Source organism: Leopardus geoffroyi, chromosome C1 (assembly GCF_018350155.1).
Source record: "Leopardus geoffroyi isolate Oge1 chromosome C1, O.geoffroyi_Oge1_pat1.0, whole genome shotgun sequence".
In the NCBI taxonomy this organism is placed as follows: domain Eukaryota; kingdom Metazoa; phylum Chordata; class Mammalia; order Carnivora; family Felidae; genus Leopardus; species Leopardus geoffroyi.
In genome coordinates this window covers 108,924,342-108,950,427 of record NC_059328.1, presented here as the reverse complement: position 1 = coordinate 108,950,427, position 26,086 = coordinate 108,924,342, and positions in this window count along the sequence as shown.

The window sequence follows — 26,086 nt, the reverse complement described above, 5'->3', positions numbered from 1 at the left end:
AGAGACATGAGGACAGAGGATCCTAAGTGGGCTCTGCAGACAGCAGAGAGCCCAATGCAGGGAACCGTGAGATCATGACCTGAACCAAAGTCGGACACTCAACCGACTGAGACACCCAGGTGCCCCAAAAGCATGTGACTCTTGATCTCAGGGTTGTAAGTTTGAGCCCACACTGAGTATAAAGATTACTTAAAATTCATTCATCCATTCATTCATTCATTTAAAAAGACACTATCAAGGGGCACCTGGGTGGCTCAGTCGGTTAAGCACTGACTGTCATATCTCACAGTTAGTGAGTTTGAGCCCCATGTTGGGCTCTGTGCTGACAGCTCAGAGCCTGGAGCCTGCTTCGGATTCTGTGTCTCCCTCTCTCTCTGCCCCTCCCCCATTCGCATTCTCTCTCTCTCTCTCTCTCTCTCTCTTTCTCTCTCTCAAAAATAAACATTAAAAAAAATAAAAAGAGAGTATCAAGAGAATGAAAAAACAGCCTACAGAATGTGAGAAAATACTGGCAAATTATATATCTGATAAGGGTCTAGTATCCAAAATACGTAGAGAATTCTTACAATACAAGAACAAAAAATCCAATTAAAAATAGTCAAAGGACTGGGATTGCAAGCTGATGCAGCTACTCTGGAAAACAATATGGAGGTCCCTCAAAAAAATTGAAAATAGAACTACCCTACGATCCAGCAATTGCACTACTAGGCATTTATCCACGGGATACAGGTGTGCTATTTCGAAGGGACACATGCACCCCCATATTTATAGCAGCACTACCAACAATAGCCAAAGCATGGAAAGAGACCAAATGTCCATCGATGGATGAGTGGATAAAGAAGATATGGTAAATATATACAATGGAGTATTACTCGGTAATCAAAAAGAATGAAATCTTGCCATTTGCAACTACGTGGATGGACTGGAGGGTATTACGGAGGGTATTATGCTAAGTGAAATTAGTCAGTCAGAGAAAAACAAAAATCATATGACTTCACTCATGTGAGGACTTTAAGAGACAAAACAGATGAACATAAGGGAAGGGAAACAAAAATAATATAAAAACGGGGGGGGGTGCAAAACAGAAGAGACTCATAAATATGGAGAACAAACCAAGGGTTACAGGAGGGGTTGTTGGAGGGGGGATGGGATAAATGGGTAAGGGGCACTAAGGAATCTACTCCTGAAATCATTGTTGCACTATATGCTAACTAATTTGGATGTAAATTTAAAAAACTAAAAAATAAAACAAGCTAAAAAAAAAAAAGTCAAAGGAGTTGAACAGACATTCCTCCAAACAGGATATAGAAATAGCCAACAAGCACATGAAAAGATGTTTAAGTTCATTGGTCACTAGGGAAATGCAAATCAAAACCAAAATGAAGTGCCACTTCACACTCACTAGAACAGTTATAATAAAAAAAATGGACAATAACAAGTATTATCAAGGATGCGGAGGAATTAGAACCCCTGTACATTTATCACAGGAAAGTAAAATGAATCAGCCATTGTGGAAAACAGTATAGTAGTTGATCAGAAAGCTAAACAAAATTACCACAGGACCTAGCAATTCCACTCCTCCATGTAACCCAAAAGAATTAAAAGCAAATAATCAAACATGTATACACATGTTCACAGCAGCATTATGAAAGGTGGAAACTGTCAATATCCATCAACGGATGAATGGATAAACAAATTGTGCTATATACGTATAATGGAATATACTCAACCATAAAAAGGCATGAGTACTAACACATGTTACAACATGAATGAACCTCAAAACATTATGCTAGGTGAAGTAGCCAAACACAAAAGTCACGTATTATATGATTTCATTCATATAATATCCAGGATAGGTAAATAACAGGGACAGAACACACATTGGTGATTGCCAGCAATGGGGGCAGGGAGGAATGGAGAGCAACTTCTTAATGGGTACAGTGTTTCCTTTTGGGATGAGTAAAATATTTCAGGACTATTAGAGATGGTGGTTGCACACAATCTCATGGATGTACTGAATTAATCACTTTAAAATTGTTGATTTCATGTTATCTGAATTTCACCTCAATTTTTAATAATGTTTTTTAAAAAGACAAGAGGACCCAAAGTCAGATTAAAACTTCCAGTGTCTTTCCTGCAGGGTCAGATCTTGTGTCCCAGTACCCTTAACTTCCCACTTATCATCACTGAAAAAGTAGGCATGAGATTATTTGCCTTAGACATTTTACAGGAGTCTTACAAAGTCCAAAGAAATGATATAGTTAATGAAGGTGAAACTACCTGGATACTGTTAAGATCTACAAACAAGTTCTCAATGATTCCTGTGGTGCTATGCCAGGCACTGTGTGTTTTGTGCATCTGTCATGTCCTCATCCTGCACTGTGAAGGCACAGTTACACAGGAGGAAACTGAGAGCTAGAAGAACCTGCCTTGTGGCACAAGAATGGAGCTCAGGTGTCTAATCCCAGAGACACACCAAACTCTTTCTACCACAACACACTGACTCTGCTCCAGCAGACTCACTAATTCCCAGCCTTCAAAGTTGCATGGTTTAGCAGCAATCTTGCACAATTGGCAATGGTTATCTGAACTTTTCTAAATAACTACTTTCTGTTAGCCTCATCCATCACTCACTTTATGTCCTTAACTCAGATGTCATTTATGGTCAAGACTATTCTTTTCAACAACAGCTCAGGAGCTTAGAAGGAACAAGAAATATATCCAGTAGTTGCCTCATTATGAATAATTGTAGTTTGCACTGAAGAAAAGCCTCCACATGAGCTGGAAATGTTGCAGGACTAGATCAGTGCCCTCTACCGCTATGCCTACCTCCTACCCACCAACCACCCAACCAAAGAGGGCTGGGGCGCACGTAATGCATGAGCACAGGAAAGAGGAAGTTCAAAAGTCAGGGATCGTCAGGTGGCCACTGTGTCTCTCTATGAACTACAGAAATAATAGTAACAATGGATATTTGTTGCAAACCTACATGTTGCAAGCATGGTCTTTATGTTAAATTAGTTATCCTCATAACCATTGCAAATGGGGCTATTTTCCTGCATATTTCAGATATATCAGAGGCTCCAGTGACATAATCCATTCTTCTAATAAGTAGGTATTGGGGCATGTCCTGTCAGGGAGCTGGGCAGACAGAACAATAGTCACAGCTTCTTGACACAAGCAGCTAATAGTCCTATGGGTTGGGGAGGGGGGATGTATATCACCAAGATAGGCATCAGAAAGGGGTCAGGAAGCCTGCATAGCAATAGCCATGCACAGAACAAGTAGGGGTGGGTCGGAGGAGCTGGCATTAGGGTCTCAGGTGAAAGAAGATGTGTAAGGGGAGGCGAAGGCAAGAAACAGCCTGTCAGGGTCTCTACAAAACGATAGGGAAACCCAAGCCCACCTCCTCCTCCAGGAGATGAGGTTCTAGAGTACCAGCCACCCACTGGATGGCCATCCTTCCCTGAACTCAGAAATGGGTATGTTTAAGCTGAGAGGCAGGGGGGGTGTCTTGTGTGCAGACACCTCCTGAGGAGAACAAGCCAGGACCCTGCCCAGGTACTTATGGGACCTTCCCTCCTCCCCAACCTATGATACCTCTCTGTGCCTGGAGTTCCAGACCCTCCTTAGTGACCTTGTAAGAGTTTCCCAGCACCCAGCAAGTCTCTCTGACTCTTTGAACCTAAACGTTCCTATATAAACAATGGATACCCCTCCTTCCAGGGCTATGGGGTTAAATGCAACAGGGCTCAGTGGCAAGCATGTGGGTGACTCCCCCTATTATGTTCAGCACAGTCTCAATGCCTGACAGCTCTTAACTTACCTGTCTATTCCTTCTGATACCCCTAGGAAGTAGAAATTGTTGTTAGACAGTTTAACAGGTAAAACAACTGTGTAACTGTTGTTAGACAATTTAACAGGTGGGACAGCTAAGGCACAACAAGGTCATGAAGCCTGTCTGAGGTCAGAAAGCTAGTAGCTAATACCAGCTGTAGCACATGGCTTCAGAGTGCCCATTCTGGCACTGAGGAAGAGCCCACATCCACCTTCTTCCTGACCCGCCCAGACAGCAGATCCTCCACACCATGTTGGAGGCCATGGAAACAGTCACCCTGATGGAACTAGACAGAAGACATTGGAGGCCAACATGGCACTGAAGTTTCCAAGCAGAAGGTGGCTACAGGCATGACATCTAGGTGAACAGCGGAAAACCTGAGGCTAACAAAGGAGGTTCTGCCAGTCTACTGAAAAAAAAAAAAACTGAAGATAAAGGAAAGGCACAGCTTGAGTGGCATGCCTCTGAGCTCCACTTGGTCCTAATGAATTGCATTAGCAATGAGCCAGGCCTTCACCAGCCCAGAGAGCCATTAGGTGGAGTTGCTGGTGTTCAGAATTCATACTAGATTCCATTTCTTTGTGATTCATATCCTTTCAATTAGTCTCTCTGATGTTATTGAACACTCTTTATATATACAATTCATGTTGTCAAAAATCAATGTGTCTGAAGGAATTGAAGTCTTTTGATAAAGTCAGTGTTTCTCAGAATGAGTTTAGTCTTCTCAAAAGATAAATGGTGTTCTTCCTTAAAGTTCATTTTATGCCTACTAATAGGACATCAATCACACATAGGGTGACTATGAAATACATCATCCAAGCAAGACACTTTTGAGAGTGACCAGGGGCTCTGTTAATGACACCAGGACAGCTGACATAAGCCAGATCTGACCAGAGTAAACTGGGGCACCTAGTCAACCCGGTCAGACAGGAAATGGAAAATGCATTGCATCACTGATGGTTTCCCAGACAGAAAGACATTGGCCTTTTGTGGGGCAGCATGTGTTTTTTACACCTGTGATTTTTAAATGTTCAGATACCTGTCACATTAGTATTGGTTTGTGCCACTACACTGATCTACAGTAAACAGAGAAGGTATCACAAACATAGGCTCATCTAGGACACTGCCCTTTCATTTTGAATTTAGTTACTATTTAGGCAGAATTATAAGTATATTTGTGGGATTTATGTACTGTGTAGAGCAGATTTATAAGTATGTTTCTAGAAATAATGACAAATCATTCTCAACTACATGATTTAGGTGGCATAGAACTTTCACTTTAATGATATTGAACTCACATACCAAAATAGATGAATCCAAATTGCTCCATTTCTTTGAATCATTCTTTTATCTGGCTCCCTAAAGAGAGAAAATTTAATTTGCAAAGATTCAAGATAGAACTCCAAAGTGTGCTCCAAGGGATATCAGAACAGAATGAGATCGCTAGAAAGGAAACATCATTCGTATCTATATCGTAAGGTTTACAGGCAAAGTCTTCATGAGAAAGCTCTTATAAACTGGAGCGAGTGTCCAAAAATCTGATTTTCATCAGAAAATCTGAGTCAGCATCTAGTGTTCTATGAGAAATTAAACCTGCTCCCGCAGGATGCAGACTGCTGCAGATCCCCACCACACAGTGCAGAGAACACCTTGCTGGAATCTGTAGGCATCACATTATTTGCCACGGAGGTGACAATCTCATTTCATACAAGGTGGGAATTTGGACTCTGCCCTGAGAACAGGGCCTCTTTGACTCAGCAGATAGAGAAAAGATAGATGTTCTGTCTAGACAGGAGCATGATCTGGAGGAAAATCTGGCTCAAAGCAGTCAGGACACCCTACTCTTGTGACAGTCAAGTGCTTTCACACATTTGATTACTCAAATCTCACAGCAATACTGTGGTAGAGGCTAGTGAGTTGTTCCTCAAACCCTCCCTCTTCCCTCCACACAAAATAAGGACCACATTTCTCAGCACCCTTTTTCAGCTCATGCTGTGTGACATGGAATGTGAGTAGAGGCGATGTGTGCTATGTAACCTCATACATGTCTTCTATCTCTTCCATTGTCTGCAGCCAGATGTCAACGTCAAGGGCATCCCAGAAGCCAGGCTTTGGGAATGGCAGGGGCTCCATCCAGATGTCGAGCCTGGGTCTGTGGATCACAGCACAAAGCACCCTCACCCCTAACCTCCATGGACTGACTGGACTGTATGTGAACAAGGAATAAGATGTTAGATATTTAGCCAAGCCACCAAGAAGCTGAGGTACATCTATTATAGCAGCTGGCTGTATCTTAACTGATAAAAAGAGTGACATTAGGTGGCTTCAGGCGGGCAGAGGGGGGAGAGCTATTGCGAATTGCATACCTTGAGCATCTACTACACCCCAGGCATCCTGCCAGTGCTTTCCTTACCTTATCACATGTAATGTTTACAACCATTGTGGTGACTTTCTTATTACGTTGTATGATGCAATATTTACAACCACTCTACCAAGGAGTTCTCTCCATCTCCATTTCACAACCAAGGGAAAGGTAGCTCAGAGGAGTTAAGTACTTTGCTTAAGATCTGGCAGCTGGCACTTATCAGTGGTAGGAATTTAACCTGGGTCCAATTCCAAAGCTGAGCTCTTTCATTAAAGCAGAGCTCCCGCTTGTCCTGGTTCCATGCTCAAAGCTACTCCCACAACATCATTCAGTCTAAAGTGTTTCTTGAGCATGACATAAAATGATGACATCAGCAGTTTATTGAGGTACTCCCTGCCTTGTCCCTCCCTGTCCTGAGCCAGAACACCCTCCTCCAGGGTCTCCCCTAGGAGGGACAGGAGCTGTGTGACACCCACTCACATCCCCAAACCTACCAAGCACAGGACTCAGCCACACCCCACCATGCAACTGCAGTCCCTGGAGCTGAGTGCTGTGCTCATTCTGCACCCCCTGCAGCCACCAGCCCCGGGCACTCACACCTCCTGAAGGGTTGGTGTGTAGATACTCCAGCTCCTTTCCCTTGGAAAGTGTGTGTTTGCACCAGCCTAGAGTTTCTGACCTCCCATCTGTGGTAGCTGACTGCACTGCTCTCTGCCCTGCTCTCACTTCTTTCCTGCATCTCCCAAGCAAACTCCTTGCCCTGAATTCTTATCTCAGAGTTTGCTTTTGGGGGAATCAAACCTGCTGCTAGCCCTGGGCCTGAACCAGATCCAAACTTGCCCCATCTCCTCTCATTTAGATTCATCTGTTTAGATCCTACTGCTCTAAGCTGTTCAGCTTAGTTCAAGAAATATTTCCTGCACCCATGAGGGCAGCCAGACCTGGAGACACAGAAGTGACTCAAATGTGTCTGTGCCAGCAAACAGCCCCAGGGCTAAGTGGGAAAGGCAGCCAGAGGGACAGGAGATTCTGACCTAAGGCAGTTGGTAAAGGGATGGCTGTTTGCTCTCATACTCACTGAGTGCCGGCTCTGTTGCAGGCACTGAGCACCCAGCAGGGAATAAAGAGACAATCCCTGTCCTTGAGAGCTTCAATTCCAATGGAGACAGACAGCCACAAACGGGTCAGGTGGAGTTGCTGCTGCCAGCACCCAGGACGGGGAGGAGTCAAGGTCAGCTGCAGGCCTTGGAGCTGAGCCAGTCGAAAGATGAAGCTATCAAAGCCACGGGAGTGAAGGTCTCGGAGTTGAAGAAGCCTACCAAACATTCAAGTAAAGAACTGGGGATTCAGAGGAGAGGGCCAGGCAAGAGAAAAACTGCCGATGAATTTAAACTTTTTTAAAGTTATAGCAATATTTAAAACACTCATATTTCCATTCAATTCAACTGCTCAGAATCTCCCACGGGCCAGTCTGGGAGATGGAATTTTTGCTACAAGTCTTCCTATTCAGGCAGCTAAGGGGGAGGGGCAGGGGGTTCACTGTGACACACAGGTCCAAGTGCTGCTCTTGCTGCAGAAGAGGTGTGATTTGGGTGCTGCACTTTTCTTCCTTGCTCCTTGCTGTGTCCCCACCACCACAGTACTAGTAACACCTCTCTGGGTGCCTGGGAGGATCCAATGTCAAGCCCTGATGGAAACACACACTCAAGAAATGTTAGTTTTCCCCTCTTCCCTCTCTCTGTACCTCAGGAGACTCCATAATACTATTTCTAACTAATGTGAGCCTGCAAAACCAATTGTGGTTTGAAGGTGAGATATCGCCCCTGTGTCTCCCCCTACTCATCTACTGAACCCAGGGACTGCCTAACACACACCTTCTCAGGCACCTGGCACATGGTCTGTGCACTCTCCCATGGCCACCCACCCTATGAGGGCTGGCTGTGACCATAGGAGCACCAGTCAGAACATGCATCCACAGGCATCACCCTTGTGATCCCAGCCCCATGCTGGGTTTAATGAGGAGGAACACAAGACAGGTCCAGCCCCTGAGGACATCACAGTTGAATAAGGCATGCACACAGAGTTCAGAATGCTAGAATGAATGAGTGAAGGAGACCAGTCCCTGGGAAGCTCCCTCTTCCTTCACCTCCTCTCTTCTCCCCTGTGCCATGAAGAGACAATGAAGATGAATTCAGGAAGGCCCTTCCCAAAGACTTACTGGGTTCCAGGAACACTCTCTCCCCATGCAAACCACTCCTAGCCTCCAGATATGTCACCTAGAACTGCATTCAGCATCAAGCAAAAGAAAACCCAAATCATAGTATTTTAAACATATGAGGCTACTTTACCGCAGTAAATTTCAAAGGAGACAATCCTAGGCAGATGCATGTGCATCGTTTTGCTGCCCCATCCTCTGGCCATGGATGACTACTTCTCTAACTTCATCTTTGTCTCCATAGCAAGGGAGAAGCAGGGAAAACCATCCCTAGGTCACAAAAGCAAAACTTTACTGGAAACCATTATCTTCTAACTCATCAGCCAGACTGCATCACCTGGCAAGTTATAAATACCCAGAGGTCAGGGAAGGAGGAGTTTTTATCTGGACACATTGACCCCCAAACAAATCAAGATTCTGGTATTCAGGAAGAAGGGAGTGGATACTAGGACAGCAAACAGCCATTTCCACCATCCTAGACAAGGATAAAGAATTATTCTTGAAGAGTAACCCAGACCTGGTGCCAAACCCCTATGTCACAGTTGTCATTTACAAGGGCTGACGCTGCCAAGGAGGCAGGCAGATCTGTGGGGTCCTGGGCCTGGGAGACATGCATACAGACTCTTTGAATGCATGAAACACATCACAATTCTTTTTTTTTTAACACATCACATTTCTATTCCATCTCTAAGTTTCCAGTCTGTGGGAGCCATGTTCCCATCACAGAGCGTAAGAACAAAGTTCATGGTCACCTCTATATATTTAATATACCTCAATAATGACCAGGGTGACAAACAGTTATGGGGTCCCTCCTTTCCTGTGAGTCTTCCCAGAGTCTGCAAAGGCCATGAACAATTCAGCTGATGCCATAAGTCCTAAAGCTTTCCAGATCACATTCATGTTCAGAGATTATTACCTGGTTCTCCAAGTGTTAGCCCTCCATCCAGCTAACAGAGACTCCCTGTGAGAAGAGTAGTTACTGTGTGTAGGGCACCCCTCCCCAAACACAGAGAGAAGGGGCACTGCCCCCATGTGGAGGAAGGGGCATGCAGGGACACCCCTTTCCCCCATGTAGGGAGAATGGGTGTGCCACCTTCTCACCTCACACCAGGCAAAGAGGTTCTTGAGAGAACTACTCAGACATCATGCTGAGGCCTCCTGGGGTGTGCAGGATGTGAGGAGAAGTCTAAAGGCAAAGGCTAAGGTTAGGAGGCCTAAGATATAGAGCAGAAAGCTGGGCGCAGCTTGGGAACAAGCCACACTTTTGGCAAGACTGTCTGCCTGGTTTAGTATGTTTGCCACATGTCTCCTTAGTCTCACAGAGAGAAGCAAGTCTGAGACCATCTCAAAGGGAAATGTACCTAAGAGGACAACAGCTAGAGGGAAGACAGAAAATCCCCTAGGACAGATGAACCAAGGACCTCATCCAGGGATGGTAGGAAGATCTCACAGAATCTCCAAGGTTGCTGAGACAATGTAAGCAACTGTCCATGACCGATGTCCAAGGCTAGGTGACAAGCACAGCAGCCCGGTGGAACATTCCCTGCCTCTTCTGTCTGCATTCCCCATAGCAACCCTGCAGGGACCAAAAACCAAAACTAAGGAGCAAGATAACATAGAGCTAGCAAACAGGGGAGAAGGCCCCAGTGGCCCTTTCCCCTAGTCCAGGCTCCCAAACCCCTGCTGTAGTCCCAGAGGATGGGGAAACAAGGGAGGAAGGAAGACTGAAATTGGGATGGGAGTTCAATGTGCTCACCTTTATATCAGATTAGACTCAGAGGAACTGGAATCGTGTTGGAGCCTGCCCAAAATACCCAGAGGGCACTTAAGGGGGCAGTAGAAAATGACCAATGTGATGTCTTCTTTGATCATACAAGGTGGTGGGGTAATGAAATGGTTAAACTACATTTACTTATACATATATTTCTAGAATCAAGTTAAAATATCAGGTTTAAAAAAGTCCCCAACTCTAGAAATATAACCACATAGAATTATGAAAGCCAGCCACCCCATTTGTATTCTCAAGATTATTCTTCAATTTTATTTTTTTTAATTGTTTTGAAATTTATTCATTTTTGAGAGAGAGACAGAGCACGAGCAGGGGAGAGGCAGAGAGAGAGGGAGACACAGAATGGAAGCGGGTGTTTCCCTTCCACAGCCTTCAAAACCTGCTTTCTCATTTGGAGAAGCAAGTCCACTAAAAGGAAGATTTTTCCAAAATCTTCCTACTGAGAATATTCCCCATGAAGCGTGATGGCCATTTTTCATCCTTTACAACAAGACAGAGGAATTCCCAAGGAAGAAGCACCTCTCAAGCCATTGGTACATTCTTGAGTGTGTGTGGCCCCCACATGTGTGAGGTTGACTACACCCCATCTCCATGGGTCTCCCTTCAAAAAACAAGGGGATGTTTCCCCATAACCTTCCTTTTGAAAATGAAAAAGTGAAAAAATGACTTAGTTAAACCTGACTTTCTAAATAAAACTTTCCCTTTAGCAGGCCTGCAGAAATGTGTCATGTATGGGGGCACCTAGTAAATGCCAGACACTCCTTGTGCATTATTGCTAGCCCTCACAACAGCCTCGGGAGCTAGGCCCTGCTTCCCCTATTTTACAGATGAGGAAACTGAATTTGAGATAGACGACCTTGTCCAAGGTGACCCAGACAAATGACAAGAGGTCTGTACTCCTTCCACTTCCCCACACTGTCGCCCTGCTATCATATGGCCACTTGTATTATTTTCTGGAAGCAGCTGGGGGGGGAGCAAAAGAAAAGAAAAAAATTGCATCTACCTCATGCTAATAAATGTTCAGTGTATTGCTTTATCTCCTCATGTTAAAGGGTATCCAATTCCCAATAATAGTTCCTATTTCAGCAGCGTTAGAGTTCTTACCCCTGATGAAGCTAGTAAAGCCTTCATAGACTTGAAAGATGCAGAATCACAATCCCAAAACTGTAACTGGAAGAAAAGTTGAATTTTTTGGAGCCAGGTTAATTTTCAGTTAATTAAAATATAAGTGAAGAAGAGGGGTGCCTGGATGGCTCAGTCGGTTGGGCGACCAACTTCAGCTCAGGTCATGATCTCACAGCTCATGGGTTCAAGCCCTACATCGGGCTCTGTGCTGACAGCTCGAAGCCTGGAGCCTGCTTCCGATTCTGTGTCTCCCTCTCTCTCTGCCCCTCCTCACCTCACATACTGTCTCTCTCTGTCTCTCTCAAAAATAAACATTAAAAAAATTAGAATATAAGTGAAGAAGAGAACATGCCTAAGGCAGCTGGCAGAGCATGTACATATACACAGGAACACACACACACTTCTCAGACAATCCAATTATCATTCTAAGATGCTCAGTGTTACAGACACAAAGATAGAGCTGTGTGTCATCATCATCATATCTGAAACCCCCTGTTTCACCTAAATACTAAGTATTGCCCTTGTTTCCCTGCTGTCGCTTTCACCAGGTAAGTTCAATTCCAGCTGGAAAAGGAAAAAGTTACACGCACATACACGCACATACTCTCTCTCTCTCTCTCTCTCTCTCTCTCTCTCTCTCCAAGAACATCATTATGATTATCTCACCCTGGGAAAAGAAGAATGAGAATCACAAGAAGGATGAAATGTAAAGATTAGGTTTATTGTTTTGTGGGAAGGGAGTAGCTAAAATCCCATACTAATGAGCAGAAGCTTCCTTTTTGTGTTTGTGTTATTAAATTTTATTTCACTAAGCAAAAGCCAGTAAAATTAGAAATCCTCATATTGTTGCCACACTGGGGACACTGTAGCAACGCCTTGTGTCAACCCACGGGAGCAGTGGACAGATGTACTAGGCACAGGTGCTCCCTCGGCTCACCCCTCCCCCAGGCTCCAGAGGCTATCCTGCCCAGGTACCTATGGTTGGAGACTGGGGGATGAGCGTTCATTGCCTGCTTTGTCCCCCATACCTCATAACAAGTTGGTCTCTACTATAAGCACCCAGATCTCAATCCAACCAGTCCCTGAGGGAGAGTTTACAGAGGACCAGGTTAAGACCTACACGTACAGATAACACTTGTCACATTGACACAAACCTAATGCAACAATAAAAGAGTTCTCCTCCTTCCCCCAAGACCATAGCTCAAGGGATAAGACTCTTAACAATAAAGAACAAACTAAGGGTTGATGGAGAGGAGGTGGGTGGAAGATGGGCTAGATTGGTGATGGACATTAGGAGGGCAATTGTAATGAGCACTGTCTGTTGTATGTAAGTGATAAATCAACTCCTGAACTCTACTCCTGAAACCAATATTGCACTGTATGTTAACTAACTAGAATCTAAATAAATAAATAAATAAATAAATAAAGGGAGCCTTTGCTGGCAGATGCCCCTAAGGCATCAAGAAGGAAAGCCATCCACTGTCCTCTGCCTAAAAGACTATTCCCACACTCCTATAAGGAGAGGGTGGTCTTTGCAGAGCCCATCCCAGAACCCCATCCTTTCTGATGTGCTGTGCTTAGGCCTCTGATATTTGGATTTCTATTTCCAAATTGTTTAAGTACAAGACCTCTCTTATTTTTCCTTTCTTATTTTCTTCCGAAATCAGAGAAGCCACAATGAGTGACTGGTGAGTTTAAGGACTTCATGCTCCCAAGCCTGCTACAAAGTTTATGTGTACCCACCCCCAGCACTTCAAGACCTTGCTACAGTTTGTAGTTTACTGCCACGTATTTTCCACTGCCATTTGTAAGAGTTGCCCCAAAAGAATTATTTAAAGGATGTATTTACCCGCTAACCAACCTAAGCACAAAATTCACCCATTCTAGAAATAGTGCTAAACCCAGTCTTGATGGCTGGCATCTTCCAGCTGGCCGGTCCCTTCTCAGCAAATTGGGATCTGCCTTTTTGAGGAGGGTGACCCTGGTAACTGCTATTCTGCACAGTTCACCTTGACCTAGAGCTGGCATCCTGCTGCCAAGCAAAAAACAGGTAGCTTGCTGCACCCAGGCTGTTGCATCTTTCAATCTGCAGCAATTTTCTCAGGAACAGGGTCACTTCTAAAGGCTAAAGAACACCCAACTTTACAACTGAGTTCATAATTTATTTTAAACTTTTTATTGTGAACATAACCTAAATAGCAAAGGACATAAAACATATATTTATAATGCATCAAATAATAGTAAAATGAATACCCAACCACAGCCACCTGTAGACAGAGGGCACTATAACCATCCAGAAGCCAGGGGTCTCCTCCTGACCCCTGCCTCATGCCACCAGTGCCCACTATCTTGACTTTTATGACAGCCAGTCCTTGTTTGTGTTTCATTTTTCTATCTACCTATGCATCCGTAAACAATATACCACATTTCATAATATCTAAAACACTATCAATTATGAAATACATCATTATTTATGTACAAATAAAAAAGAAAACTCCCACAATTAAACACTTTCTTGATTAGAATGTTCATTTTATACTTATTAAAAGAACGCTTATGACTTATCCACACATAGCCTTATTATACATTACCCTTGTACATACATGAAAAGGGAAAGGTAAGTATACTGGCTAAGGCTGTCCTAAAACTTCTTTATATTCAGACTCCACACCCTCCATATTACTTTTGGAATTGTACTGTATCTGTTTTTTCCATGCTATAATATCTTCTCTGCAAAATGTGTACTAGAAATGGGGAATTTTTTTATAATAGTGCCCCTCCACTGTTTCCGGGCTTTCTTGCAAACCGCTGGCACTCATTCAACAAGTTCAGGAGGCAGACTTTTCATTACGCCATTCACAGTAATTATCATACTAGTCACCACCATTTGACCTTGTAGCCAATAGGTGGCATCAACATGAAACTTCTGTAACTTTATCAAAGTTCATACACAATGCTGCTGGTACCACTGCTGGATATGTGGCTGAGCTCAATCGCAGAGCGGGCCCTTTTGGTCATTTAAGTTGCTTAAGATTTTTTTTTTTACGTTGGCATTCCTTTGCAAGACATTAGCTTGAGTTTATTTTAATTTATATCATGATTTATGGGTCAGAATTCAAGCAGGTCTCAGCAGGGTGACCCACCTGGTGACTCAGCAATGCTCAGCTAATGAATGGGCTCATCTGGAGGTGCAATACAGCTTCCCTCACAGGGAGGATGCCCTGGAGGGGGTGGCGGGAAGCCTGGGCTCAGCTGGGACTGCTGACCACAGTGCCTATATGTGGCCTTTTTGGCAAGTGAGCCTCAGGCTAGTTGCTTTTCTTACATGGTGTCCCAAGGCTCCCAGAAAGAATAATCCAGAAGCAAGCAGGACAATGGACCTTAAGTGAACTTTTAATCCTGATTATTTCTAAAAGGTCTTTTTTTTTTCAAGTTTTCTAAATAACTTTCTATAGTTTCCTGTTCCCTGCAAACATTTCCAAGCTTGCCCTTAATTTATTAAATATAGCACGCAGAATTGTTTTATATTTCATGTCTGATGACTTCAATACCTGGGTCTTTAAATTCATTGTTTATTTCTGGGGACAGCAGAGTGGCACTTCTATCCATTCTTGTGAATGCATTTTCTTGTGTGCCCTACTATCTTAGACTATGTATAGTCATTGTACTTCGAAACTTAAGTACTAATCTTTGAAGTCTTGGATCAACATATCTGTCTCCAAAGAAAATCAAAACTTCTCTCTAAAATGCCATTTTATGTCCCCACAACTTGTACCTAACCCATAATATTAAACTTCCTTCTGCTCTGCCTTCCCTGAAGTCTGCTTCTCTTGTGAGGCCAACAGGTGCATGGGAGCCTCCTCCTTCACCTCACATGCCTTGAGGTCAGCAAGTAGAGTTGGTCATTTCTTCACTTGTCAGTGCAGAGCTCAGATTTTCAAACATTTTTTATATCCTTCATAACAAAAAAAACAAAAAAGTATTCCATCTGGATTCATGGTATCCAGTTAAACAATGTCCTAAGTCTGAATGTTTTAGCTCCCAAGCTGTACTGTATACAATTTTCACACCTGGTTCACAATATTCCTTTGCATCCAACTTATCAACATCCAGAGTGACATAATTTATTTATAAATTCACCTTAAATCCAACACGATCAAAAATGAGTCCTACAAAACTGCACCTTCTTCCTATATTTTCATTAATGGCGAATGTCACAATTATTCACCCAGCCCCCCTCCAAAAGCCTAGGCATTTTCCTAGATTCCCCCTTCCTTCTCCTTTACTCTCCAGTTAGCAAGTGCTTCCTTAATATTTCTTCCATCTATCCCTGTTCATATTCTCACTGCTATACCCAAGTTCATCCTGCCCTTCAGGCTTGGATGCTGGCAACAGATTCAGACGTGACTTGAGTGGTCCCATGCCTTCAAAACACCGTAAATGTTAGCTCCCTGGCCCTTCCATACAGTGCCTCCCCATCTCCTACTTAGGCTCCAGAGAGCAGATTCAAGATCTGAATTATGGGAAAACCACTGAAGAAGTTTCAATGACTCTAGCAAATCAGCAATTAGTTCTCCCCTGTAATACTGTAATTCCCATTAATGTTAGAAAACCTCTGTTCTTTTCATTTGTTCCATTTTGTTTCATGTGTTCCAAACACATATTTACTGTCACTATAGACATATATTCATATTAAGATAAGTAGCCAGCTGCTGCAACAGTGGCTACTGTAAAAGCTCAGGTAACAGCCATGTTTTCTACTGCAGAACCTTTTAACAGTATCTCTGCTCACCTTATCTTCTTCCTTATAGTGGTACCTTTTCTTTTTCTAAGTCATCAACTTTATAATAGATAAAAATTATAAAATCAATGTATCTAGCAAACATTCCTCTTATCAGTCCTATTTATTCAAGTAGCACATAATCTTTGAAGAGGGTTTTGTTGCTTTAAGAAACAAAAAGTTTCCAAGTCACTGCCATAGGCAACCAGGAAGTATTGTTTATTTGCAGAGTCATCTCCTCTTGCTTGTGAATAAAGACACATGAATGATACACCACATGTTTGAGTGGGTATTTTAGCCATTTAAAATACTTTTTTAAAAAAGTAATTCAGATAAAGCTTTTGCCACACACTTGAGGCACCTCTGCAGATACCTGACATCCATAAGACCAGCTTGACAACTGCTTGCTATAGGGAAAAGTGAAGTTTCTTAGCCAGAGTCACATAAGGCTCTCCCTGACACTGGGAACTGTCTACCCCAAATCTTTCCCCTTTCTGGAGGTAGCAAATGACCCTGAAAGAGGAAGGTCCTTGACTCTCTCCAGGCAAGATGATGTCATGCGGCACAGTCCCTCCAATCAGATGTGGGCAGAAGTACTGGCCTGGGAAAGATGCCTGGATCTCTCCAGTCCTCCTGCCCTGCCCCTGCAGATGGAAAGAGGACACAGCAGGCACCTGGCACAGCTGTGGGGAGACCCTGTAAGGCAGTTCCTGCAGCCCTGAGTATAAAGCCACTTAAGTTTCCTCTATTCTTTGAGGCTGTCTGGAAGCTTTCCTTATGATATGCACAACATTTTTCAAAAACATAATGGTATTATACCCAAACAGTGTGGCAATAGGCAGGGGGATGGAGGGCTATAACCAAATATGTGTGGAAATTCCTGGATTAAACAAAGTCAAGGCAGTTTCTTTCCAGCAGGATGTCTTGAATTCTTTCCTATGTTAATATTAAGCCTAAGAAATCCACCCACAGGGGTCTGGAGCATGAGTATTTCCCAGTCTCTTTAACCATGAAACATTTTGAGAGAAATTCCTCCTGGGAGGAACCATTCCACAGAACTCACTGGGGAAGTGTTGCCCCAGGTTCTCTGCTGCCCTGGCCCTCCCCAGTCAGCACCTGCCTCACTGGCCACATGGTTAGCAGCTACTCAAAACTCCACACTGTATCACCTGCCTGGGAAACTTACCTCAACTGGAACTGTAGCTGCAGTCATCTTGGGACCAGGCACAGGTCTTTGTTTAAGAGCCTGTCCCCCGATTGGGACCCCCTGTATCAGCCATGGCCTGTGGCTCTTCTCACATGGCCTCACTGTCCAGCCCACCGTGGACATTAGTGCCTTCAATGAATGTTGGAAGCTGTCAAATGGATATTAGTGATGATTGGAGTCATGTAAGAAACCTTAAATTATGGTCAATATGTTTTGTTTAGGAAGAAATGAAATATGCAATGCTCCTGGAAATAAGTCTATCAAGAGATCAGGAGCAGTACAACTTCACAAAATTCTGCACTGAAAGAAGAGGCAGTATATGGACACTTCATTTCCTAGTAATGGCAAGAAAAAGCAGTCTTACTGTAGGAAGAAATCAACGTCTTTGGACACATGCCTTGGACTCTCAGAAATGTATTTTTTTTAATTTTTAATGTAAGTTTGGGAAATACATCACACACACACACACACACACACACACCACAGAGTTTTGACTGGGACAAAGGGCAAGGGACACAAGTAATTTCTAATTTCTTATTTAATAACTCTAAATTACCTTGTGTCTCCCTCATTAAGAAGGTGATTTAATTTTCTCTAGATGGTGCAGCACTGTCTGAAAATTAGTTCAAACAACAATTCCACTAAACATGGATTTAGTTTTCAGCTTCTCATTAGTCATATTCCAAAAAGAATTTAAATTCCCTACCAGAAACTTTTCCAAATTCTTTTCAGTGTGCTTTTTGGATACTTATTTAAAATTACTTGATAGAGCAATCCAAAAGAAGATAATTCACTCTTGTTTGACTATGGAGATAAGTTGCAAGTGTCCCACTATTAAATTTCTTGAAAAGTTTTAACTACTTCAAATAGGCACTTAAGAGAAATTGAATTGGGCCCTGGTTGGTAATCAATTTGAAAACAGCACTAATAACTGAGAAAGTAAAATTGCATTTGCCCGTATGCCTGTCTTCCAGAGATTTATCAAAACTTCATGTTTTATGGCCTTTTAAAGAAACTTTGAAATGGGAGTTAGAGTGCCTGACACAGAAATCAATTGGTCTCCATCATTTTTAATGCATACTTAGCAGTGAGTCAGCACCCATCTCCAGAGGAGGACTTAAGCAACGCCCAGTGAGAAGCTTCTGCAAAAGCCCCCACTGATAGATGGAGCCCAAAGGTGCAGCACACCCCAGTTTTTTGGGCCAACTGTAATTCCTTGATTCTCCACAGTGTGAGAAAGAACAGATATATCCACAAATGTCATACCAAGTGGAACTAGGCAGCAACTCAAATGTGATTGCGTCTCAATTACCACCCCTGAGGTGACAGGACAGGGTTGACATGACATGGTTCACCACTTTGAGGCCTCTTATGACCACTTTTGTTTCCTGTCACAACAGAGCTCAGAATAGCAAGAGTCAGACAAAAAAAAGTTGCTATTACTGTGCAACTCGTCATAAGTCATTGTGAGGGTTTGTCTCTATGCCAGGGCATGAGACACCCAAGACATGGTTTAAATAACAACATGGTCAAGTCATATTGATGCTTCTGGAAGAGATTCAAGGGTGCCACCATAACCAATGTCCCATTTTAGCTATGGGCTCTGCCTTCAGCCCCTACTGAAGGAAGCAACACTGGTCTGCTTCTTGCCCAGGGGTAGTTGTTATGTGCACCTGAGCGGGCATCTTCCCATAAGTAAGTTATCAGCTACCCCTGAGATGATCTGCTCATGAGGACCTGACACATAAGTAATGAGTTAATTTGTTAAAGCAACCAGAATTCTTCCTTCTGGGATCGGGATGGAAGTTCAGTTACAGGAAGAGACCAAGAAACAGGTACTGAAAGAACTGGAGAGAGGAACCCATGCTAAATGGTCCAATTCCAGTCCACAAACATTCCCACCATAAATCCCCTTGTTACTAGGTGGCTTCCATGAGACTCTGTTCCTTGGCCCCCATATAAGCTCAACCTTCACCAGAAGGACTGCCAGAGCTATGTTTCCAGAACCGAAAGACCCATGCTTGGCCTGAACTCCCAGCAGGATGTCGGTCTTCCTTGCCTCAAATGTCACTCCCATGTCACAGAAACCAAAGATGCCAGGTTCAACTGTAAACACAAAGGATAAATAGCTTTCCATCCCTACTCCTTCCAAAGCCTAATAGGCAGGCCCAGAATTCAGTGAGCAGAAAGAATTAGGGACAGCAAACTCACCATGGCAATCAGATAATAAAAACTGAGTCCTTGAAAGTCATGCCAGAGGCACATGCAAAAGGAGAGAAAGCCAAGCCCTAGCTCTGATGTTCCTGAAGCAAGAGGCTGGCATTAAGCATCTCCAGACCAGAGTCCATGTGGGACATGAAGGACCCTAGGAGCTTACACAAGGAGAATTCCAAATATGCCACAAGTATTCCTTTTGTTCTGTGTTCTGATTTGCCAGGGATGGTTCAGGTTTATGCCTGTCATCCATCCCAGGGTAATTTTATTATCAGAATTGTTCTAGTTAAGGTAATTAATTATACTGTGATCCCCTTCCTTGAGGAGGATTAGCATGTTCTTCACAGGGAGTGTCTTAGTTACCTATTGAGCCTAACAAATTATCCCACAATTTAGCAGCTTAAAACAAGCAGGTATGATCTCATGGTCTCGGCAGCTCAGGATTTCAAGCAAGGCTTAGCTGAGCATCTTGGGCTTAAGGTCTCTCATGAGGTCACTGTCAGGTTGTTGGTCTCATTTATGGTCTCATTTGAATACTCAACTGTGGCGGTAGGGATGCAGGTGGACCACTTTCAAAGTCACTCACACAGTTGTTGGCTTCACTTCTTCATGGGCTTTTGTACAGAGGGTCTCATTTCTTTATCAGGGCTCATGGGCCTCTTCATAGGATTGCTCATAAGGAAGCTGGCTTCACCCCAGTGCAAGTGATCCAAGATTGGATGAGATAGAGACAGAGAGAAACAGAGAGGAGAGCCCAAACAGTACAGTCTTCTTCTTATGACCTAATCTTGGAAGTGACATCTCATAATTCCACCATATTCTATTCATTAGAAGAAAATCACTAGGTCCAGCCCATACTCAAGGCGAAGAGTTTGCACTAGGCCCATTTACCAGGACAGGGGGTCATTGAAGACCATGTTAGAAGCTGCCACCTACAGTGAGTATATGGATTCCAGGTTCAGAACTTAACAACTGTAAGTTCCTTGAGTCTTGTGTTGTGCCCCTTGATAGTTCTCATCTCTGTTTTATCTCATTGCTATGCTTCCTAGAGTTTCACATTTAAGGAGTCCTTCCAGAGACAGCTATTGACATAAGACATAGACGGTAGATGCTACCTGGCCATTGGAGAGACAGAGGTGGCATAGTCCAACACCCCAGAGGTTGCATGACCCAACCTTGGACAAGTAATTTAGCTTTTCTCTGCCTCTGTCTGTCAAATGTGGTAGTTAGTAGTACCTGTTTCTCAGAACAACTCTGAGAATTCATAGAGAGATCATATTGAAGATGCTTATAGTTCTCAGCTCATAGGAAGCACATAGTAAATGTTAATTATCATCATTATCGTCATAACCATTACAGATGACTGGGCCCTTGAGTTAGAAGAGCAGGGTAACAGTCCACCTAATGCAATGGTTTCAGGAAACCAGTTTCCACCTGAATGCCTGCATGCCCACAGTGCTTCACATTTCCTCTCCAAGCCCAAAGACTCCTTCTTGGGGCCTTTGTCTCCACAGAAATGGCCCGGGGAGCTAGTCTTCTGTCCAGGATCCGATCCCTTTACCAAATTTCCTGAAATGAGCCTCCAGCCATCCTCAATCCAATCTTTTCCTCCCCTTCCCTCCTCTCCTGCCCTTTCTAAACCGCCAGTTCTCAGACCTGTAGTGTGTTCTCAGTTCTCTCACCCCATCCCACATCACTATGTCTATCCCCACTTGGACTCCTGATGAGTCACTCTGAGCTGACACCCTTTCCAGGGTAATGTTAAAGAATCACAAATAAGTGCCCATCCCTGGGAAGGCCAAGCATGACTGGCCTTTCTTTGCCAACATTTGCACACCCCAAATCATTTACTTGCATTTTATCAGTAAAAGAGTTATTGCCACATGAGCTCAACTGACAGATAAGGAAACTGAGTCAATTTGTAAAGCTCCAAATCCAGAAATACCTACCCTCAGATCCTGGCTTTCTTTTGCCACCTTGAAAGCTGAAGCCCTGCTCTCCCCTGTCTTTGCCCCCATAGAAGATGCACCTCACATCTGTGAGAAGATTAACCATGCCCTTGTCACCAAAGCACCAACACATGCACACCTACAGGCCCCAAACTTGCACACAGCACAGGCAGCTCCTGAGTACCTTAGCAGTGCCTTAGAGGTAGATTTTGTGAAAACCCCTGGAGGTGACATGGAAATGTTGGCACTAGAGAACACAGCAAAAGGAACGTGCAGTTGGCCCAGTTCTGAGAGTGTGACCATTTGTCTATGGACAGGGTCTGATTGGGCTCTGTGAGAGACAGGAGCTCCTTGTCACTTGTGGTCCCTGCAAGCCTCCTATTCCATGGGATGCTTCCTTTTGCTTTTTGCTTTTAGTTTATTGCTTGCTTCTTTTAAGAACAACCTGTTTGGATATATAAAATATTTTCCCTCATCTCCCCAGCCTTCTCCAGCAGTGCTTTGAGGTTGGTTGAACAGTAAATTCCATCAATGGCCCAAATTAGGACCCCTGTGCTGGCCACCAGGCTGGGTCTTTCATTTGCAAGAAACAGGGCTTCCAGACTTCTATTCCTCAGTGGGCTGTCTGGCTGCTGTGTGACGCTACTCATGGACAGGGTCTGCTCCCCACCATCAGACTCATAGACAGGGGTAACCCCTCTACCATTAGACTTATGGACAGGGGCATCCCCTTACCATCAGACTCATAGATAAGGGCAGATCCCCACCATCATATTTGTAGACAGATGTGGCTCCCACCATCAGTTCATGGATAGGGGCAGCCCCCGACCATTAGGCTCATGGACAGGGGTAACTGCCTACCATCAGACTCATGGACAAGGGCATATCTGCACCATCAGATTTGTGGACAGGGGGAGCCTGTCACCATTAGACTCATGGATAGGGGTGCCCCCCCATCAGACTCACAGACAAGGGCGGACTGCAACAATGGTCAGTCAACAAACTGGGAAGACAGGAAGGCAGTATCCATCATTTCCAAGAGTACTGAGCAGGCAAACATTTTCCATCCTACTAGCTGCTAAGGGCTGTGTAGATTGTCCCCTGTAGGGAATAAGTTTAGACAGTCCCTGAACTTGCACCAATGGGTTAACAAGGCTTAGGATGAAAGCATCCAGAATAGGTAAACAGGGCAAAAGTGTCCCCAGCATAGAACAAAAGCATAGAGCTGCTTCCACAGGACAAGTGTCCAGAATAGGTAAACAGGGCAGAAGCACCCCCAGCCTGAAACAAAAGCATAAAGCTGCTTGCACAGGATAAAAGCGTCCAGAATAGGTAAACAGGTAAACAGGCAATAGACCACGCAGCAGGGTGAAACTGCCTGGAGCTAATTAGCAAAAGAAAGGTGCCTCGTTGACCCTGAGGTAGTATGCTATATCTGTCTTATCCCCTAGGCAAGTTAAGATAAACAGACACAGTGCCCGGTGCCTGCAGTAAACAGCCATCTGCTCGGTGCTGGGATTTTGCTTTGTATTGACCCAAACCCTTAACACTGCATATCTTCGAAACCCCTTTTCTCTCACACACATGAGTTGATGATCACTGTTTCATTGTCTCTTGCTGCACATCCATCACATTTGTGAGCCTTCTGATCCTAATAGCTATGGAGCAAGGACCCTTACTCAGGGCTCTTGTCTCCTCCCGGACATTAGCCTCTCTCATATTTAATTCTGCATCTGCTCTCTTACTGGACAAGAGAAAACTCCAGACTCAAAGTTTGTGACAGTCCCCTCTGTTGGGAGGACACTGGGGCTCTTGGGGAAATGACATGTCCAAGGCTGTACAGATGGTAAATATCAGGTCTCATCCAGCATGGTCTGAGCTCAGTGCTCATGCTAAATTTACCAGGCTCTGCACTACCATATTTTACTCACTTGGGTCCAGAACAGCATTTCCTAAAGACATCCAGAGGTCCTTGTTCTGGGTATGGAAGAAAGTGTTAACTGAGTCCAGTGATTTGGGGATGCACAATGCCACCCTCCTGAAGGCTCAAAATGTACACCCACATTTTAGCCCCTGGAAGCCCTCCAGGATTGGAATCTTCTCAGATAGCAGTGTTAATAACAGGTGCTCCAGAGCTGAATCCCAGCTGTGCCTATCCCAGCTGTGGAGTCGGATTCATCACTTCTCTTCATGCTTTAGTTTCATCCTCTCTAAGGTGGGGTAATAATTGTACCTGCTCCATGGAGAGAGTGAGCAGATTAAGTGAATGAAATACATACAGGCCTCCCAACAGTTTTAATGTTGTGGAACTGGAGGCTGGTGCAAGGGAATTTATTACACTAATTTCAATGTATTGAATATATGCTTGAAAATTTTCACAATGTTAAAGTATAGCTTTCAAACTGGTGAAACCATGTTCATCATACAAATATAAAATAAACGCTTGCCAAATATTTCATTTAACTCATTAATTAAAGAAATTATCAGATGTTGAAAATGTTTCAAATAAAATTGACCTACAAGGAGGCCTTTCAAGATGGCAATAGAGGAAGATCCTGAACTCACCTCCCATGGACATAAAAAATCTACAACTACATATGGAAAAACCACCCTCTAAAAAAATCTAAAAACCATCTTAACAAGCTCCTCCAAAACAAAGGATCAAAGAACAACATCAAAATGGGTAAAAGAGGCATAGATGCAATCTCACCAAAAACCCCATCCATAGCATAGTGACCCAAAGTCAGGCAGTATCTCACAAATATAAATAAAATTTCTCCCTGAGGAGCAAGGGGTTTGTGCCCCACATCAGGCACCCAACCGTGCCCCCAAAATATCTAGTTTTGAAAACTAGAGAAAGCCCCCAAAATATCTAGTTTTGAAAACTACTGGAATGTGTGTCTAAGAAAGTCATAGTGTTGTAGAGAATGGAGACTCCACTCTTAAAGGGCTCATGCACAGACTCACTTATCCTGGGATCCAGCACAAAAGTAGCAGTTTACAAAGCACCTAGACCTTAACTGAAGGAGATTTATTTGCTATTCTTAAAGTGTTTGATGGAAGGATAGAAGCCTGTTGGAATGCTCTCTGGGGAAGGAGATGTAGGTGTTTTCTATCTACCCTCCTAGCAGACACAAGCACAAAGCAGACATCATTTTTGTACTCTTCTAACCTGCTAGTGCCAGTGGGCATTTCCCTGCCCCTGAGCCCATAACTCCACAACTTAAGGTGGCCAGTGGGGCATACCATGCCTGCATGCCACTGCACCATGGTCCCCACAAAGCCAACTGTGGGAACCCCACACAGAGGATGCTCTTTGAACTTCCTGGGTCTAGTATCCAAGGATTATTTTGAGGTCCTATGGTTCTGAAATAATCAGAGAAATAGTTCTTGGCAATCTACCACCCCCAAGGCACTGCAAAGACAGCAAACTAAAAACCACCCCCAGTCATCCTATGAAAAAGGCCTTTTACTTAGTCTGAGCTTCAGCCGGAGGGGCAGGATTGAGGCTCACCACACATGTAAAAGCTACAGAAGGGCTCTCAAAGAAAGTAGGCTGGGAGATACCATATTTGAGTTCTTATTTGGTCTTCTATATAGCTCACTGGTACCTTCCAGAAAAGAGCCCATACACTTGCCTGGAGCCCCAAATTTTGCAGCTATCACCACATTGAGGGGGTATCAGAAGTGAAGATGCAGTCTCTGACGTAAACTCCCGAGTGCCTGCTCTGGAGGCCAGTGGGGTCTACAGCTGTGGTCTATATATATTTGCTTACCTTAAAAGCTGCTGCCTGAGGGTCTAGCTTGAATCAGCCTTAACATAGGTGCTGACTGACACCTCCCTTAGAAGACTCACAGGTGTTAGCACATCCTCAACAACTGGGACTTACAAAAAAAAAAAAGACCCAAGCTGCTTAAACAATCACAAAAATTCAGAGACAACCAAGAGCTAATGTAAGGTTAAATGATAAGATTCATCTCCTACAGGAGGCCACTCCTTCAAGAATGGGAGAAATAGCTATTTCTAATACACAAACACAGGGTGTCAAGAAAAATGAAGAGACAGAGAAATATGTTCCAAATGAAGGAAGATAAAACCCCAGAAATATATGCCATTTACAATAGGGATAAAGCATGTAAGGTACCTAGGAATAAATCATAAAAAAAGATATTCAAGATGTATCTGAAGAAAATCATAAAGTTATTAAAAGAAAATAAGGAACAGTAAACTAAATGGAGAGATATATGATGTTCATGGATTGGAAGAATCAGTATTATAAAAGAGGTTAGTTTCTTCCAAACTGAACTATAGATTCAACAAAATCCGATCAAGACCCCAATAAGGTTTTGAAGTAACTTGGCAAGTTATTTTTAAATTTTTTATAGAGGAGAAAGGTCAAAGAATTCATGAAGAATTTAGAAAGGACAGTTGCCCTACCAGTTATCAGTTGTCAGTTCAGGGACAATCAAAATGACCAGTGGAACAGGACAGAGAATTTAGAAAAAGCAAACCATACATGCACATTAAATAGTAGCAGAAGTAGGACTTCAGTTCACAGAGATGGCATGGAATATCCACTACACAATACATGGAATAAATCATC